The 18,810-nt window shown below is 32.5% G+C and overlaps 1 protein-coding gene across 3 annotated transcripts in view; it reads right to left on the bottom strand.

Moving 5' to 3' along the window:
* Positions 1–18,810, bottom strand: part of LOC108551034 (protein tyrosine phosphatase type IVA 1) — a 107,806-nt gene that overhangs the window by 34,166 nt on the left and 54,830 nt on the right. The window contains exon 1 of one of the 3 annotated variants that reach the window (XM_017905029.1): positions 842–1,437. The exons of the other annotated variants lie outside the window; for them this stretch is intronic. The gene's annotated coding sequence lies outside the window, so the exon portion shown is untranslated. Of the gene's footprint in view, positions 1–841; positions 1,438–18,810 lie in introns of those variants that run through there. 3 annotated transcript variants of the gene reach the window in all.

Below are 18,810 nucleotides of genomic sequence, written 5' to 3' on the forward strand. Positions count from 1 at the left end.
AGAGCGTGTCGGTAAAAATAGTAGAAACGCCGGAACAATTATACTCGGCTTCTGGACCAATTCGTAAAGCCCGCGCGATAAATAACGAACAGACACCGTGCGACGGGCACGTATACTCCCACGTGCCGATTCCGCATTTAGCAGGAACGTACGAGCCGTTTCACGGAGAGAAAAATCGGTCGATCGATCACGCATGCCTCGCGACGATACAACAGCGGCTTTAGCGACGATAGTGCACGTATACACGGGAGAGAACGCGTCGAGACTTGTCGAGGGGAAAAAAAAACTATGCGTTAAAAGAAGCAAGAGGGGTGTACGGGCAACGTGTTCTATTCGCGCGACTATTCGGTTCTCTTTTTGTGGCGCATTCGCAACGAGCGAGTCGTTGCGAAAAAAGAAGTGTGTTAACGTGTCACCCGATGCGAGAAAAAGCAACCACAAAACAAACTCGAAACAGCCGTATTTATACACCGTCTGGTGTTTCTAAATATCAACGCTTAGAATTGTTTTGGTATACCGCATGGTTTGAATCGTAGCCACTGAAATAATAAATTATATCCGCCTATATAGACTCTCGTCAAGCGTAGAACGTCAAATGAGGAAAAAGTAGCGTGACGGTTCAACTCTGTGTTGTAACACATTTTCATTTACACGGGTCGATTAATAATCGGCGCTTGCCAACGCTTACGCTAATGAGAGGCTCGCAATGCCAAGGAATGCGTGCGACCTGTTTGCCCGACCGCGAGGCGTGAATGAGCCATCGGGTATAATCGGGTGAAAATGTCTGCCACGTGACGGGCCCGAGAGAGCAAAGAAAGTGTTGTAACCATGAGAAACGTACCTTAAGGTCATTTGACGACCCCAACCAGCCTCGTCGCTGTGAGCAGGTGTATTCGAACTCTGGTTCCCCGCGCGAAGCACGTACAACGCGAAATATGTTATTACAACGGAGACGCGAAATTGCACGTCGCACAGTCGTGGTGTTCGACAAACGGCGTGAGGAGAGCACACGATGCACGCCGGGAAGTCACATCTTACATACACTGCGTTATGCACACTGCGTGTCGTGCACGATTTCACTTCGTAAAGATTCCGTAGCAGGTCATAAAAACACGCTCTCTCTCGAGGGGTCGGCGCACAAGGCAGATAAAGAAGGATAGACGGACGAGTTAATGACGTTCGACGAACTTCCTCCGACTAACTTTACAGGTTATAACAATCACTCGACTCGACTGGAGATTCGCGCGCACAAGGACGACGTCGCGGTCAACGAACGAGGGAAGCGAATTCTTTCGAATTTTACGGGCGATCGTAGGCGAGGATGTAGAAGCCGGGAGGCCCAGCGAACTCGCGGACAAGTCGGATATCACGTTCACGTCGTGACGGTCGCATCGAATCTGGGCCAGCAGTAACGCGGCGATGAAAATAGCACAGCGCCCAGACAGCTTTGCCCTCCTCACGCAGTCGCCCCTCTTTTACTCAACCGTCGCGCGCGCTCTTTCCCCCACCGCCGCGACCGTGACGCTTCACCTCGTCGCCGGCCAACCAATCACAGTTCTGCATTTCTCCGTGACGTCATTCACTGGAGCAGTTATCGCTTGAAGCAGCGTGCGAGTACGAACAACGTGAACGCGTTATCGAGTTGGCTTGTCTAATATAATTTACGATGGATATCGAAACGAACTTGACTGAAATACGAGTTCGATTGTCAAATACTCGCTATCACTCGAGCATGCGAGGTTAGTTAAAGAGAGGTACACCGTTTAAGAGACTTAAATGTTTGAACGAATTATTCGCCTACGATTCGTTTCAATCGAACTGTCGAAATTCTGTTACGTTGTGAGAGAGTGTTACTAGAGCTCACATTGAATTGGGATATATGAAATATATCTGCACACGAAAAGCTACATTTAAATTTTATTGGCAAAGTGTTGCATCATGAATCGTTAATACTTTCGTCGTTTCGTGAAATGATGAAATAGATAAATACTGTTATTTTAATTTAAACTGAATATAAAATTCAATTAGCAGTTATTAGAATTTTTGAATAATTTGAGCATTACATTTTATTTCCTATAATATTATTGGAATATTATATGTATACTATATTATCTACTCAATCTCTTACACCATAAAATGACACCACATGGAATAATAATTTCTATGAGAATCATAGTTATTATAGATAATAGCAAGATATATCTGAAGGTACTTTTTAAACAATAAAACAATTATTAAACAACTATAATTTATCCACAGAGAAAAAGATGTGCACACACATGTGAACACTTCATTTCATTTGCAATAAGGAAACTGACATTGCATCATGCTGTTGTATGCAACGAGTAGTAGATAATACTTCAGTAATTGAACATAATATTTTCAGTGTCATATTCATTAACAAATTCTTTTTTTCAGAGAAGAGAGGGTGGTGACTTGATGATATAATGATATGAAAATAAAACAAAGGAAGTAAAGTAACATATATTACACCAAAATTGAGATTTATTGGAATGGAAAATAATAATTAAGAAAAGTAATGAAAAAGTTGCAAATTTAAAATGGAGAACGGTAAATTAAAAATTCTCATAATTATAAAGGTGAGATATAAAGAACAGAAAAATAATTAAAAATTACAAAAAGATAAAAATATAAGTACATATTTTGAAATAAAGCCAGATTGAATGTCTTTGTAATTATAATAGCAAATTTTTTAACTCCTTGTGTATTTACAATTATTTTTATTAGAATAAAAAATTGCTATTAAATAATCCTAATATGAACATTAAAGAAGAGACTTTTAAGTAGTACACACAGGTGTTGAAATCTGATTAGGAACGGAATATTTAATTAAATTTGTAACTCACTGGCGATAATATGTACTGGGAATATTTATTTTGACTGATACAATCTACTTCAACTTAGCTGTTAACATTAGTGGATTAAGCTGGGAATCTCCTGTATGATAATGTATCGATGCTTTTAACTGGATGAAAAGGAAAAATATGAATGATACGTATCGCCAATTGTCGGACCATTAAAAATAATACACCAAAACTATAATTCCAAAATTTGACTCCACAACAACAAAATTTCATTTAAAAAAAAAAAAGGAAAAATTAAAAATGTACATACTATTCTTAACCAAACCTACATTTGGTAATTTAACTTTTATATATCTATCTTACAACTTCATTTATTTCAATATCTAAACAGAAAATTATAAATAAATTTTAACACTGCTTATAAAATCTCAAATTATTTTTTGGCACAAATATGACTCTTTATTTAATCTTATTGAAAGTCTACTTTACTTATAATTTATAATTTAGTATATTAATTGGTAATTTGAAAAATTTTTTATATTACAGAATGAATAAAAGGACCTACTTTTTATCCAGAATTCTGCCTTATTCTCTGACTTTTGATTTTCTTCCTTCAAAAATCGTTGGAGAGGTCGTTAGTGGAAGACACGTGCAGTATGTTCGGCATACGATTGATGAAACAAAATATTGTAGGACATTTGTCGCGAAGCGATAGATAAGAGAGGAACTCAAGAATAAACAAGGCCGTGCGTTGATCTTTAGCAAGATAGTAAAGTAAATAATAGAAATTCTCTTTGCCACTCGATGCTTTTGACACTGATAATGACATACACATTTTCCGCACGTAATAAAATATTCTATTTAATTTCCAATATTTTATTATCATATTTTGCATAAACTTTTCATTAACTTTTTAACTATTTTGAACTGTAGAGTAAATAGAAAAGATATACCAATTTTATATGCCTTAGACAAAAATAATGTGAAAAATATGTAATTAAATTTAATATGTAATTAAATCAATACTGGGATCAATACATTCATGAATTTCTGTGTTTTATAAACTACATAATATATAAGATATTACACATATATAACATTACATAATAGGGTAAAGAAATTATTTTACAATTTTTGTTATAGGTTTCATTACAGAACAGAATTTTATAGATTATGTAAAATTTTTATTTTTTCTTTATAATATTTGAAGATGAATAGAGGTGAAATAGTTCAATAAAATTATAGGAAGTGTATAAAAATGTTGGAATTATCTGGTATATGAAAGAAATTCAAATAATTGTAAGATAAATCTACAGCACGAGTAAACGAACCACAAGTGGCTATTGACCACTGTTAAGATCGTGTTTTCTTTGACAACTAAAGCACGAGAGCACATCGTACGACAGAAAAATGTGAATAATAATATTTAATCCAAATACTAACACCAAAGCACATTATTATCAATATCAATATTTATCCCAAGCAGAAATGCTTGTAAGTAAACATTTTAATAGTTTCAAATCCCAAAACTTTAACTTATCATATAATTGAATATTTAGATTCAAAATATAAATTTCCAAAAATAAGATTTTTTCTATCCTCCTTCTTTACCAAACATAAATTTAAAAATTAAAAACTTCAATTTTCTCATAGACAAAAGAAAAGAAAAAGGGAAAAATAAAAAAGTAAAATTTAATACTCCTTTGGAATTTCACTCCTACTTCTGATAAAAGTATTGGAATTTAAAAGAAAAAATAAAGAAGAAAGAGAGAGAGAGAATTGATGGTACATACATGTTAGTGTCCTCAAGAGGTTAAACTCATCTGCGCCGATTCAAGTACTATAAATTCGTCATTCTATTCTACACTGTACGTAGAATCTTTACGACCTTCGTCTTCAATAAAAGACCGCTAAAACCGCCATTGAAATTTCGACTTTAGTCCCCCAGCTCCCTCTACTTCTCCGCGAACGTCGGCCGGTGGAACTAAACGCGACGAGACAATACCAAGCGAACCGCAACTTGAAATAGAACAACTCACGCCACCGTGCCTTAATCGCTTCACGACGCGCCGTTTGACAGCGAAATATACGATTTCCCGTGATTCGATATAAGTTATCAACGATAGTTTCCAATTCATAAATAATGTCACATGCATCTTCGCTAAATCCAATAGAAACGCGGAACGTGACAGGCACAGTCGTGCAAGTCGTAAATATTGCGATTAAATATAGTAGGTCACGTGATGTAGGCGTCGCTACTGTCAACTTCTTACATCGTTGTAAATGCGTGGCCAAATGGCAAAAATGAATTTCATCAGCCATATTCGGTTCTTAGTAATTCCAGATTATTCAAATTCGATTTCATTTCATATTTACCATATTTTATATATGACTCAGGTTCTTACATATTTTTTGACCAATTAAAATTCCATAAAACACTAGTGGAAAATGTTTGTGCGTATATTCTGTTATCTTAGTATATGGAAAATAAATGATCGATTTGAATAAATCGAATTGTGCGTATATGTGTCGTTACGGTAGAAACTGATAATAATTCGTAATTGACTCTGAATTGGGATCAATTCTGATTAACTGGTCAACTGTATGGAGGTTAATTGTTTCGTTCGAGAGAAATTAAAAACTATTCCGCGCTCTGGTACTAAAATCGAGAAATTCTCAGAACGGAGACTCGATTGAGTTAAACTCCGAGTGCTTTAAGTGGTTTCACGTTTCATCGAGTGAGACTTCATGGAAGGCGTGTTTTCAAATAAATCTCGAAATCCATCGGTCGATAATGGACGTCTTTGTCCGTGAGATGGCACTATGTGAAAGTTAAATTAATCAAAGGATAATATTCATGTATAATATTTTCTAAATTCGTTTTCCATTATTATCGCATTATTTTCTTTTCACTTTTATTTTTGTTATTAATATCCTTGTGACGAGACATAGTTTGAATTCCAGGAAACGGTCAAAGGGAAAAGGATGGAAGAACAACGACCGAGATCGGATTACCGCGCAGCCAGGATAGTATTAAGAGTTCAGAGACATCTTCCAGCGTAACATAAAAATAATTCGTAACCTAAACCGTCGCAGTTTAGTGTCTGCTCCCTGTTTTAACGACGAGACGTCTCGAGCATAGTTCCATAATTTTGAGGTAACTCGCGTGGGAGGATCAGACCACGAGAATCGATCGTTTACTTATGATTGCTTTAGAGTCACGTAAAGATGAAATAAAATAGGGAAAAAAGAAGGAAGAAAAGGAAGAATCGCGTGGTTGAAGTAAAATTGTTCGTGGAAGACTACATAAGGAAATGGCATTATCAGAGTGGAAAATTTATTTCAAGATGATTGCACGTGGAAGAATGTAAATGAAAAGTGAGGTTATAAAATTTGGAAAAGTTTGTTTAATTATGGTGGAATTCCGGCAATATTGGAAAATACAAATTGCATATTAAATTAGTATAATAAGAATTTTGCAAATTTATTACCGAAATATAATAATGTTGAGAAAGTAATAATTGCACATGTGAGTGGACAACAGAAAATTGCTAAATTGTGTTATTAATTCGAATTTCGGTAATGCTGAGAAAGTAATAATTGCACAGTAATTATTCTATTCTCCATATTGTGAAATTGCAAGTACGTTATATAGAATTTGTCAAATTAAAGTTGATCGAAAAATTGATCTATTACGAGCGAAAAATTGATGTCAAATACTATATTCGACTTTAACCCAAATTTTAAGAGTAATTCAAATTCGCGCCACTTCTTAACTTTTACAAAGGTTAGAAAGGACACGGCATTAATTTAATTGGGAAAAAATGTAGTGGGATGGAAATGCAAATTTAACGGAGATATGAAACTCAAAAGGTGTCTTTATAATAGCAGGAGGCTAGCAATAGCAAGGGGAGTCCTCACGCAGAAGAAATGGTATTAACGAGAGGACTGCGACGGTGTAATAAAAGAATACGATAATAACAGAGACACTCTAACTAAAGATAAATAAAGGAAAAGAAAGAGGTATTCATAAAATAAAAAAAAATTTATTTACTATCCTTTTAATTATTAACTTTTTTGCAATTTATTTGGCAACAATCAATTAGTATAATTGGATCATAGATAACCAACAAAAGTTTAGAATATAATTAAAATAATTTTATAATCATTTTTGAAATACATAAATTTTTAGCAATTTGAATTATGATTCAATTATGGATTAACAGATTTTCCTATTATTTATAGAATAATTTATTATTTATTTTATTAGTCTATTAATTTTTTAATTCTAGTTCAATTAATAATAATATTGTCAATATTTTAAAAATATTCCATTACGTGCAAAATACAAAGAAAGAGAGGAGGTACTATTACTTTTCTATTCTTAGGAATACACTAGTCTTCTATTCATTCACCTCCTAGTCACCCCTCTATGAACTCATAGTACATGGATTGCACACCAAACGCTCTCTGCAGACTCGAGACGTATATATGTTCACTAGTAACATTATATTACTAAATTCTTAAATGAGTCAAATTTAATTAAATTATTATTATCTATACAATATTCATAATAACTCCAACTCCACAGTGATAGTGTCAAAAATAAATAATTCTTTAATCCAACACAGTGTACACGAAGGTTTACTAAATGACCATATGCTGTTGCAGATTATTACTGTGTATCCCGTGTACTACTTGTAAGACAATGAAATAAATGACGTAATACAGTTTCGTAGGGAATCCTGGAGAATGGGTTTACTAAAATCGCGTTGAAGGCGTTTAGAAAGAGACAGAGAGAAAAAGAAAACAATTGCGGAAGATATTCAACGGCGAAGCGTTAGAAAAGCATAGAAGCCGTATAGGGACGATCGCGTTTTCCAGGTGTCGACTTTTCGATCAACCGCCGCATAATCGGGGAACGCACCGCGAGATTGCGCCCTTATCTCTCTATTGCCGTCTATTCCAGATTTCCCAGCCTGTCGTAGCCTGACTCCAGTGGTGGGGGGATTCAACCGCGCGCGGTCTGCGATTATGCGCAGACAGGGCTGCGTGTCGAGCTTTGTGATTCAGATTTGTTGTGAGATGCATCGATATTTCGGCTTACGTTGCTTTCGATGCGGCTGAACGAGAGGCTCAATTTCGGATATCGTATATGTGGCTTATGTGTATCACTTTCTGAATATCTTTCGGTATTTGAAATATTTTACTACGCAATTGAGGTTATATGTATATATAACCTATATATAACATAACTGGTTTGATTTCCTTTTTTAGTGTGCTAAGGAAAACGAGGTTGAAGAAATAAATAGTGTGGTTCTATAATTGAGCTAACTGAATTTCTTAATGAATTGAGAGTTTTGGAAGTTGCATGATTTATTAGGAGTTATTTTGAAAGTAATTTTGTGTGCTAATTTTGTGAATTGAATTGTTGCAGGTGGGTCAAAGGGTCTGAATACTATTACTGGGTAATCTGCATGTTTATAGTAACTGAGATATTTGAAATAAGAGAAATAAGAGTTATAATTATTGTTTAGCTTGGAATTATTATATAATTCAAAAACCTATTTTATCTTCTGTTTAATTATATTTCTAGTATAACTGCAATTGTTTTAGAGATTAAATCAACCATAATAGTAAGAGTGTTACACTAAAAAAGAAAAAATTATAATATACTTCTAGAATATACAAAATTTATATAATATTTTAATACAATGTATTCACTTAAAGGTAAACTAACTCAATGAATTAATGTTTAAAAATATATTTTCAAACTTGTAGATTACAGAAAATTTTTGTTGTTGATGCTATTTTCTTCTATTATATTGAATTATATTATAATATACTTTTACGCAATGAAACATATTTTTTCAGTTGCAAAAGAAGAGAATACCTCGAATATAAAATATGCAGGCGGGAGATAACTAAGATGCAGAGACAATTGAACGCAATACTTAATGTAATAGAGAACATAAATAAAGATTATCAGGCTAATATGTGATTTTCTATCGTAGCGGTATAAGTGATTTGTTCATCATTGTTTGACAAATATTATAAAACAAACAAAATCCATAATCACTAACAAACGATTGCACGACAAAAGGAGTACTGAAGATAAGGCAAGTACGCATAAGTAGTGATAATCCTACCTCGTCTTATGAGCTGTTTGGATCTCTGCTTCTCCTACTTTGCATGTAATCGCGATGGCATTAAAATTTAATTTAAACAGAATCTTTCATTTCCAATGGGCCATGGAGAACATTATAAAATAATTTAAAAAATTTCATTTTCATTAGAAAATAGAGAAAATTTGGAATACTAATTATTTATATCAATAATACAATTATATATTATATTTAGTAATAATTATAATAGTATAATTATTTGGAATAATATAATTACTAGTATAACTTAATTACTAGTATACTACATAAAAATAATTAATCACATATAACAGAATATTAATATAGTATACTACAATAGTATGTAGTATAATATAGTATTTTGTACAGTAATAATATAATGGTGTGCTATATACTATATACACTATATACATATACACACAAAAGTAAAGTATTTACTATATAAATATAACTACATAACAATACAATAATAACATAATTATATCAACTCTTTTCAACTCTTTTGTCATCAACATGTCACATGTTTCATAGAATTTTCAAAACACTGTACCTTTGTATGCTATATACCATACCACTGTACTATACCATAATACTATTAACAACTTGCCTTACCCGCGCAGTAAAATTTTAACGACTAATTAGACACAAACTTTGCTCGCTTTCAGGCATGGATGAAGTAATAATTTGGAGCAGGAAAGTCCCAACTAAAAATACTTAATGCCAGATGAAATAGCTAAATATCAACATTTTCCTTGTTCCTCATAGACAGAAAAATGACGAAACTTCAATGTAAGATATAGTTATCACACACGCGTGTGTAACTCGTTTCATCATCCATATTCTATTTTACATTTAACGAGTTTCATCACGTGAGCATTTGAACTCGGAAAATAATTCGTGGCTATCCGAAAGTTGCTACTCGTGCGCCATCTACCGAGATCGACGAATGACAAAATGGCAAAATTTATGTCTCGCTATACAGCATCGTTTGATACTTAATATTTATGACCACGTAGTTGTTGGACGCGCTTTTAAGAACGCACAAACAACAGTGCCAAACAAAAAGTTCCTTCTCTACTTCCGCCTACAATTTCCTCCTGTGGTTTCCGCCACGTTTTTCTCTCTATCCTTGTTACTCGCTTTTCGTACGACAAGCTGCGACCCACTACCCGTCGTCCTTTGCTCTGTCCTAACCTCTCTGCCTCATTTAGCACGGAATTTTCTTTTTCCACTAGTTTTCACTAGTTTTTGGGGATTTCTTTCTTCCTTCTTGTTCAGTTTCCCGCCATTTTGATATCTTTAATTATACCTAACACTGCTGCTATTTATTACTGAATTTCTGGGGGGAACTGTACAGATTTTTATATTGGGGGAATTATGGGTAATTTTTGTAGTTTTAGATATTTTATTTATACTACGCTTTATATTTTAATTACATTTTTATTCGAGTTTCGTAATTTTTAAATATCATTGTTATTTATATACCGCAAATTTTTTAAATATTTTTATTAATTTAAAATTGTAAATTTTTGGTCATTCTACAATTGCACAATTGAGAATATTTAAAAGTTGATCTAAACAGTAGAATAATAAAATGGAATTAAAAATTTAGAAATGATATACTTTATATTACACCATTTTAAGTTATAAATTCCAAAAAGCAAATTAAATTCAAACAAAAATATTTTCAAGCTTGTAGTAATTTTCAAAAAATTAGTATGAAACATGACACCTCATTATTAAACATGAAGATAACAACCTCCAATGTCCTGTCACATATAAGCATACTATTTGCGAGGATAAACCAGTTCTCTGACCAAGAAATCATGGAAGAAATATTATTTGCATAATTACTTCAAAAATTAATAATTTAACTATTTTTAATATAAGAAAAGAAATTTTAATAGTACAAAACCTTCAATTTTTTCACTACGCTTCGATACTACTTCATTTTTTCATCTAATAAAAACAAAAAAATTTTGACACATTTTAATTATTAAACACAGGAAATGTTGAACCTTCGAATAAAAGACTGTCGATTAACAATGTTTGACGTGGTACAACACTGTACACGAACAATAGTCCTATTGGAGTTCACACAAAAGGACCTATTCAAACTTAGAGACCTATAGAGTCAAGACTTAATTATGCGAGCACGTGTACACCTGATTAATAATAAAAAATCGATTCTCCCCGAAAGTAAAGCTCGAATGGAACGAATTTTATTTCAGCGTTTTGATTCGTCCCTTCACTCGTATCCTCGATGACACAGACACGTGCAAAAGAGGAATTTGTAAATTCAATTTTCTCGAACACCAAGCTTCGTATTAAAAGTTTACCTTACATTTCCGGTTCGCTTTTGCATCTAGAATTTATCCCCGAGTTCACCACCAGTTCGATAGATAGCGCTCGTGTCGCAGAAATTAAAAGACAGCGCCAGGGGTAGCTGCCTCTTTGAGGTTAGAATTGGAAAGTAGCGTGGTTATCGAAGAGAAATACTTGAAAATAATTTACAGGAACTGACGTTTCGGAATCTATGTTATTCTTATAATATTTGGAGTCTGAATTATTAAGGATGGTACAAAATATTTTTAAGGCTTGTAGAGATTGGGTCCAGATTATATTTATAAATAATTATATTTGCATATTATATTTCGTAAGTTTTTAAAATAAATTTATACATTTATAGAAAATTTTACTGAAAAATTGAATATTTTAATGGATTATATTGTAGTATTTTACTAGTGGTTGCAACATTTATATTTTATTAACAGGATTAAATATTAAATTGAGTTAGATATATTAGAATTAAATTTGAAGGAAAAATATATATATATTGTATTACTTATTATATTTATTTATTAAAAATATAGTACTAATAAGGAGTATTCCAAAATTCACGCAAAAATGCTGATAGAAAACAGATTTTCAATTAAAAATTGTAAATATTTTTCAACAATGAATATTAAGTTAAGTTAGATATATTAAAATTATATTTGAAGAAAAAAATATATATTATATTATTTATTATATTTATTTATTAAGAATATATTACTAATAAAGGTTGCCCCAAAATTCACAAGAATTTTGATAGAAAATAGATTTTCATTTAAAAATTGTGAATATTGCTTCACAATGAAGACGCGTCGCTTTTTCGTGTAGCGTCCATTTTTAATAACCCTGAACTGTCAAGCTGTCACGCTGTCCTTTTCTTTCATTGGCAACACTTTGCCGCACAAATGGCGCGAAATTCAAATCTTGCGAAAATTTTATATACGATATACATATTCCTCCATATTTCTATGCAAGTATAGGGGTGAGAATTTGTAAATTCTTCAACTATGACAAAAAGCAATCGTAGCTAACAGTAAAAAAGGCACTGACAAGACACTGATCTATACTGTATTTTTGCAGTGTCTAAATCAGTTTAGTCTATGGAGTCAGAAAAATATTAAAATATCAATGAAAAATTGAAAAATTCGAAAACAGTGCATACATGCACTATTAAATAGCATCGAAAGCGTAGCATAGTATAAATATAAAAAGCAAAAACGCAAAAAAATTAATAATTCACAAAATCACTATTGAAAAATTCTATAAATAAAGGGCTACCAATAATATTTTTTAAAAGCTACGAAACCGCAAAAGAAAAATGGAATGCAATAGTCATATTCCAGTGAAACCACTGGTCCATAAAATCCTAATAAATACCATGAATAACCAAAAAATGAAAAAAAAAATACATAGATGATACTCTGAATTTTATACTCGCTTGTTGGTATAATTAATTAATCGACATCATTCACACTTCGTTGTTCTTCGAATAATCCGATAAACGGGATTGTTTCGACCAGCTCGAAGTTCAAAATTCGAAATAACACGCGAACTAAATATAAACGAAACGTAAATAACCCGGTGCAATCGCATTTCAGAAAATTTTGAAGCTGGATGCAACGGTGCGAAAAACTGCGAAGCAACATGAGCACGAACCATAACTTTTTTTTTACTCGGGAAAGCAATTTCTTTCGAAAAAGCGCTATAATGAATTTTATTTCCGTATTTCGTAATTTTAAACTAAAATTCTTGATGACTCAATAGTATACAAATTAAAAATTAAAAAATTAATAAACTTCTCACCCCCTTCCAATTTTTCCACATATTTTACTTACTTTAGTTTTCATGACGATAACTAGTACGTTTTATTTTATCGGAATTTTGGAAATATATTTAAATAAATAAATAAATTAATAAATAAAAATATACATATATCGTATAACATTATTATATTACTATATGCCAGCAAAATTACTGTATAATTATCAATCACTAATATATGAAAAATATAGTACATAATATAAAATTTTTAATCCTGGTTTATCAGAAACTCGTCACAAAAATAATCAACCCAGTAAAATATTTAAATAAACATAAAAACTTTTCAATATTGTTTTACACAAAAAAGGAAGAAGAAAAGAAAATTCGAATTTTCTACGTCTTTAGAATATTACAGAACAAACAACAAACACAAGATCAGAACTATCTTGTTCCTCCAACGTTCGCGCGAATACATGGATGCTGGGGGTTGATTTTCCCTGTGGACGTAGCACGAGTAAATCATTCAAGAGGAATGGAGAATTCGAAAGGAACAGTAGACCCACCAAGTCGTGAAATTATGCAAAGTTATTTGCCACGATCGAATAATTCGTTTATTTCTACGATTTTCATGGAAGCCAATGACGAGGATGCGAGTCCCGATGGAACTAGAAGGAATGATCGAGATCAAACGATAAATCGACGATCGATCATTGGTGATAATGATCGATCATCACCCTTGCAATTCCTATGTTACAGGTAATTATTGTGCTACACCGGGACCCGATATGTCGAAATTTCGTTAAATGAGTTGCTTCTATAACGATTAGGTAGAGATAAGGAAATAATCGATAAGGGGGATTTTTATCGCGGAATTATTCGGACACCCATCGGTTTTTCTTATCGACTGATAAGGTACACGAGGAAGGAGAATTTTCGCTGGTAAAAATTTCCTTTCCGTCGTTTGTTTAGCCGGGATATCTCCGTCTAGGGAATTTTTGGGGATAAAGCAATATACGTTAGGAAATAGCGAGATAAAATTAAAATTCGTTGTTAGCTGAAAATTATACCAATTTAATGGAGTATGGGAAGTTTTAGTATTGTATCAATATGTGATTGAGCTTTGGTTATTTATTTAGATTTTACTTTGATCTGGGGAATTTTTGACGTTTGGGAAAAAATTGTGAGATAAAACTAAAATTCGTTGTTAGCTGAAAACTATACCAATTTAACGAAGTATAGGGAGTTTATTATTGTATCAATGTGTGATTGAGTTTGGGTTATTTATTTAGATTTTACCTTGATCTGGGGAATTTTTGACGTTTGGGAAAAAATTGTGAGATAAAACTAAAATTCATTGCTAAACGAAAATTATACTAATTTAATTAAATATAAGATTTGTATTGTATTAATATATAATTGATATGAGGATGTTTGTTGAAATGTTATTTTAAGCTAGGGAATTTTTGTGAAAATGAAACAAAGTTCATAGAGAAATTGTGAACTTAGATGAAAATTAGTGATTATGCTCTTAATAAATTCCTGGTCTTGAGTCGTCGTTTGTTGAAACGAAAATTTAATCTAGGGGAATTTTTGTGACAATCTAGTAACTTTTATATAGAAATGGCAAAATCATTAAAATAAATTGCTGTCCACTAAAAATTATCGACATAAATATGCTATAGAAGAATTTCTTTGGTACGAATATTCAATTAATTTAACTTTCAACAATTTTTTCTTAAATTTCTGTCGAAAGAGATCTCTTCGAGAAGAAGATAAAGACGTGACGTAATTACTATCACATTTTGCACTTGTATTATTCTTCCATAATTCCCCAACCATATTTTACAACCGTGATAACATTCCCATAATTCCTTAAAATATAATAACAAAATATTTCTCAAAACCTAACCAAAAATTTGATAAAATTCTTCTTTTTAAAGAACCAAATTTAATTTTTATTTCATATTTACATAAGGAACCAATCTTTTTATTCTTATAAAAATTTCATCTTTATTCTTAATTAACTAAATTATTATTTAATTTCCTTACATTTGAAACAAAATACATCCAATTGAAGTACTCTAACAGATTTATTACCAAATTTATATTTTTAAACAAATAATACAATGAATTCTTAATTAATCTTCAAAATTATTTAACAAAATTACAGTCATCTCCACTCCCAAAAAATTACACATCACATTTCATTGAAACAGAGACATTTCAATCCTCATCCTCCTGGAATTAGGTCAACCAAAGAGGCAGGAAAATTAGAATACTTGTCCTTCGATTAATTCTTATTCAGATTCGATCGAACACATAATTGGGATACAACCATACGAGAATTTCCAGGCACGGGGATAGGAGGTTTCACCTTGAAAAGACATCGAGTGTCGACTCTTCGTACATGCCTAGAATTATATTATGTTCCATGGAATTCTGCTCCATCGGGAAAGATGTATGTATTTTCATCATACCACGCATGTCGATAACTAGCTCGTAGAAATTCAGATGCACAGAATTCTCGAATGCCCCTGAAGACTTTCACTTTCGACTGCTTTTCAATACAGCCACCATCTAGATGCAGATCGATCAGACTACTTTCGTTGTTCGCTGTTGGATAACTCGAAACTCTCCAGCTCATGAAAATCAACCCTTCTGTCCGACTCTCGTTGAATAACGAAAAAATAATCCTTAGAAATTTTTTTTTGCGAATTTATAAATGCTCGAGTTTTGAAATTAATACCCGAGAATGCGTAAATAATAAATAAATAAATAATTCCTGGTTAAAATATAAAATTAAATTTTCAATCTAGAACAAAGATTATGCTATACCAAATTTACATTTGGAAATATGTATGTGTGAGAAATTATTCGTAAGTGTGCAATTTAAATCAAAAATTACATTTTTCCTCAAATTTATCAATTTTTCTTCCTAGTTCCATATTTTCCCCTATATAGGGAAGAACGCTAGTTCCTTTTTTCACATGCTAGTTACAATTAGGAATATTTGTAATGATATGATAGAATTAAATAATAATTTTGTGGCGTAATATAATATAGTATAAAATAAACAAATAAAACTCGAAAATTAATATAATAATTCAGAGGAATATTTATGACAAATAAATAAAAAATTAAATTACACAATATAATCTCGTAAGATCGTATAATTCAGTATGATAAAATAGGAATAAATAAATCTTGATAATCTGAAATTAATCTTCTTATCTACTAAGAACTCCTAGTTCTCACGATTGGTATTAATTAGTATCATCTGCTTGGTGTCGAATTGAAAGTCTTCACCAGCATCTCTGTTTGCACCTAAGTGTACAATGACGCACTAAATACACCGTGGGATTAAGCAGTTCTAATGTACAGGAAGATCCTTCAGTGTACAGTAATATTCCTCTTCATTTAATCCCACGTCGAGAAGCTAAGAAAAAAAAAACGAAGAAAAAGAAGAGGTCCACGAACAAAGTAGACAGCAGAGTTCTAAGAGCCTCGGCTATTGATCCATAATGGATCACGAAGTGATCCACAGGGCACAAGTGCTGGGTAAAGTCAAGGAAGTGAAAGAGCCGATTCTTCGTCGGTTCAACGAACTTCTTAATTAAGTACGAAGCACGCTGGTTGCACGTGAGAAGTGTTTCTATTTTCACAAAACGCAGAGAAAAAAATATCTCACACTCTGCAACTTAGTTTCAAGATTTTCTCTAATTTTAATAATAACTGAGTAACTGCTTTTAATAATAAACCAATATTACAATTCATTAAATCATTAATTAAACGTATACTTAATTTAGTTACACGTATAACGAGAGAAATATGTTTAATAATTCAAGAATAAAATATTTTTCATTTGAAACACCCTATATATGTACATTTATCCTTGGTCGGTAAGTAGATCAACAGCGAAGAATAAAATGGGTTTAGTTTACTATTAATTATACATCGAATGATGTATAAGTTACTACAAAATAAGACAGTATCATTAGAAATACTTAATGTCTGAAAAATAATATTAAAAAACAACAGGGATTGAAAAATTGTCATAGTTAGAACATTAACCTTGCTAATACCATATATTACTTTCATTCATTCTAACTTATTACAATGTCATTTTCATTAATTTCTCATTTTTCGAATTTTTTAGCTCTAAAATCTAACCTCAACGGTCATTTTCCCGCCCACGAAAGTAATATCCTTTCACTTATTTATATATCTCATCATACAACATTAAAACTAATAGTATAAATAAGGGTATAAAATTTACAATTTCCAAGAATTATTTTATAAAAATAGAGATAAAATGATTCCAAGTCTATCAATTTTCCTACAATAATTCAGTAAAAAATAATACCAGTGAATTAATCTGCGAGTGGGAATCGTAGATTATCTTTCATAGATTAGCTAAACACTTTAATTCCCTCATAAAACATTAGCTATTCCACTGCTAACATCGCCACTATTACGTAAAAGAATTTATTTGTACTTCTGACTTATCACCCGTGACTCGCAGAAATTCCTCTAACGGTATTACTCCGACAAAAGAGTCTCGAAAAGCAACGCGTTACTACATTACCAATATGAGAGGTCCTCGACGAAGCGTCGATTAGTCGCCACAAACGTAATCGTGATAGCACGCAATCGACGTGGCAACGTGGGGAACAGCTGATCGCGAGGAGAGGGGGGACCCGAGCCACGGCGTAAAATTACGAACACCGGCGAAACGAGAGGCTGAGGCCAGCTAGGCCAGAAACTCGAGGAGCTCTGAACGTTAAAACAGAAGGTGACACGTGAATCACGAAGCTTCCTGGAAACTTCTTACTTCCGAACAAAGGTCAGGGTTATCCAATGGATGCGTTCTGGCGACCCTAGTTTTTCCACGAACCCAATGGAAAATGCGGCACCGGTTGTCGAGCCATCGATTTCCTGCCCCCGCGACTCGTGACTGACGAATCCTGATCGCTGGGTAGAGCAGCGTGGGATAGAGAAAGGACGAGGTTAATGCGTTCAGTACCGGAGCGATATAATATACGGGCCGTCGCGTTTAACTGGAAATGTAATATCTCGGAAACCATTGCGAATATGAAAAAATTATCGCAATAAAAGTTGTTCCGTACAACACGGGATATCGTTCGGTGTAAGTAATTATTTTAGAAGTAAAGTAGTTGGAGAGATTTTAAAGTTAAATTAATCTTTTTATAACCTAACCTATATTTTTTGTTCGTCAAGATGTATATAGCGGTATGTTATAGAAAGTTACACCGTGCAGTATATTATAGATTAGGAAGATCCTGTGTCGCATATATAATTGAAATACGACATGAGCATAAATTTTGTATTTTGATAACATTTTGGAAACTTTTTATAGATTTATTTATTATTTTCGTCACTGTATTACTTAATACCACTACCTGTTGAAACTATTGCTACGGCTGATTAAACGAATTACATTTCAGCCGAGTGTTTTAACAGTATTTAACCAAAATGTTATTGATACTGATTTTCGTTATCAAAAAAGTTTTAATGACTAGTTATTATATATAACATATAGAGGATAAAAATTGAAAGAATGAACGAATCATTGTCTATTGTAGTAGAAACTAATTATTAATTGACTCGGTCATGACCGTGACTTTTCGGACATGTTTCGGCTATCAGTGCAACTATATAAAGGTCGCAGTGTCGTAGCAAGAGATCATTGACCATTCACCTTCGGATCAAACGGATTTATGCTTCCA

This window comes from Eufriesea mexicana, unplaced genomic scaffold, assembly GCF_001483705.2.
Source record: "Eufriesea mexicana isolate 0111107269 unplaced genomic scaffold, ASM148370v2 scaffold3615, whole genome shotgun sequence".
Taxonomy (NCBI): domain Eukaryota; kingdom Metazoa; phylum Arthropoda; class Insecta; order Hymenoptera; family Apidae; genus Eufriesea; species Eufriesea mexicana.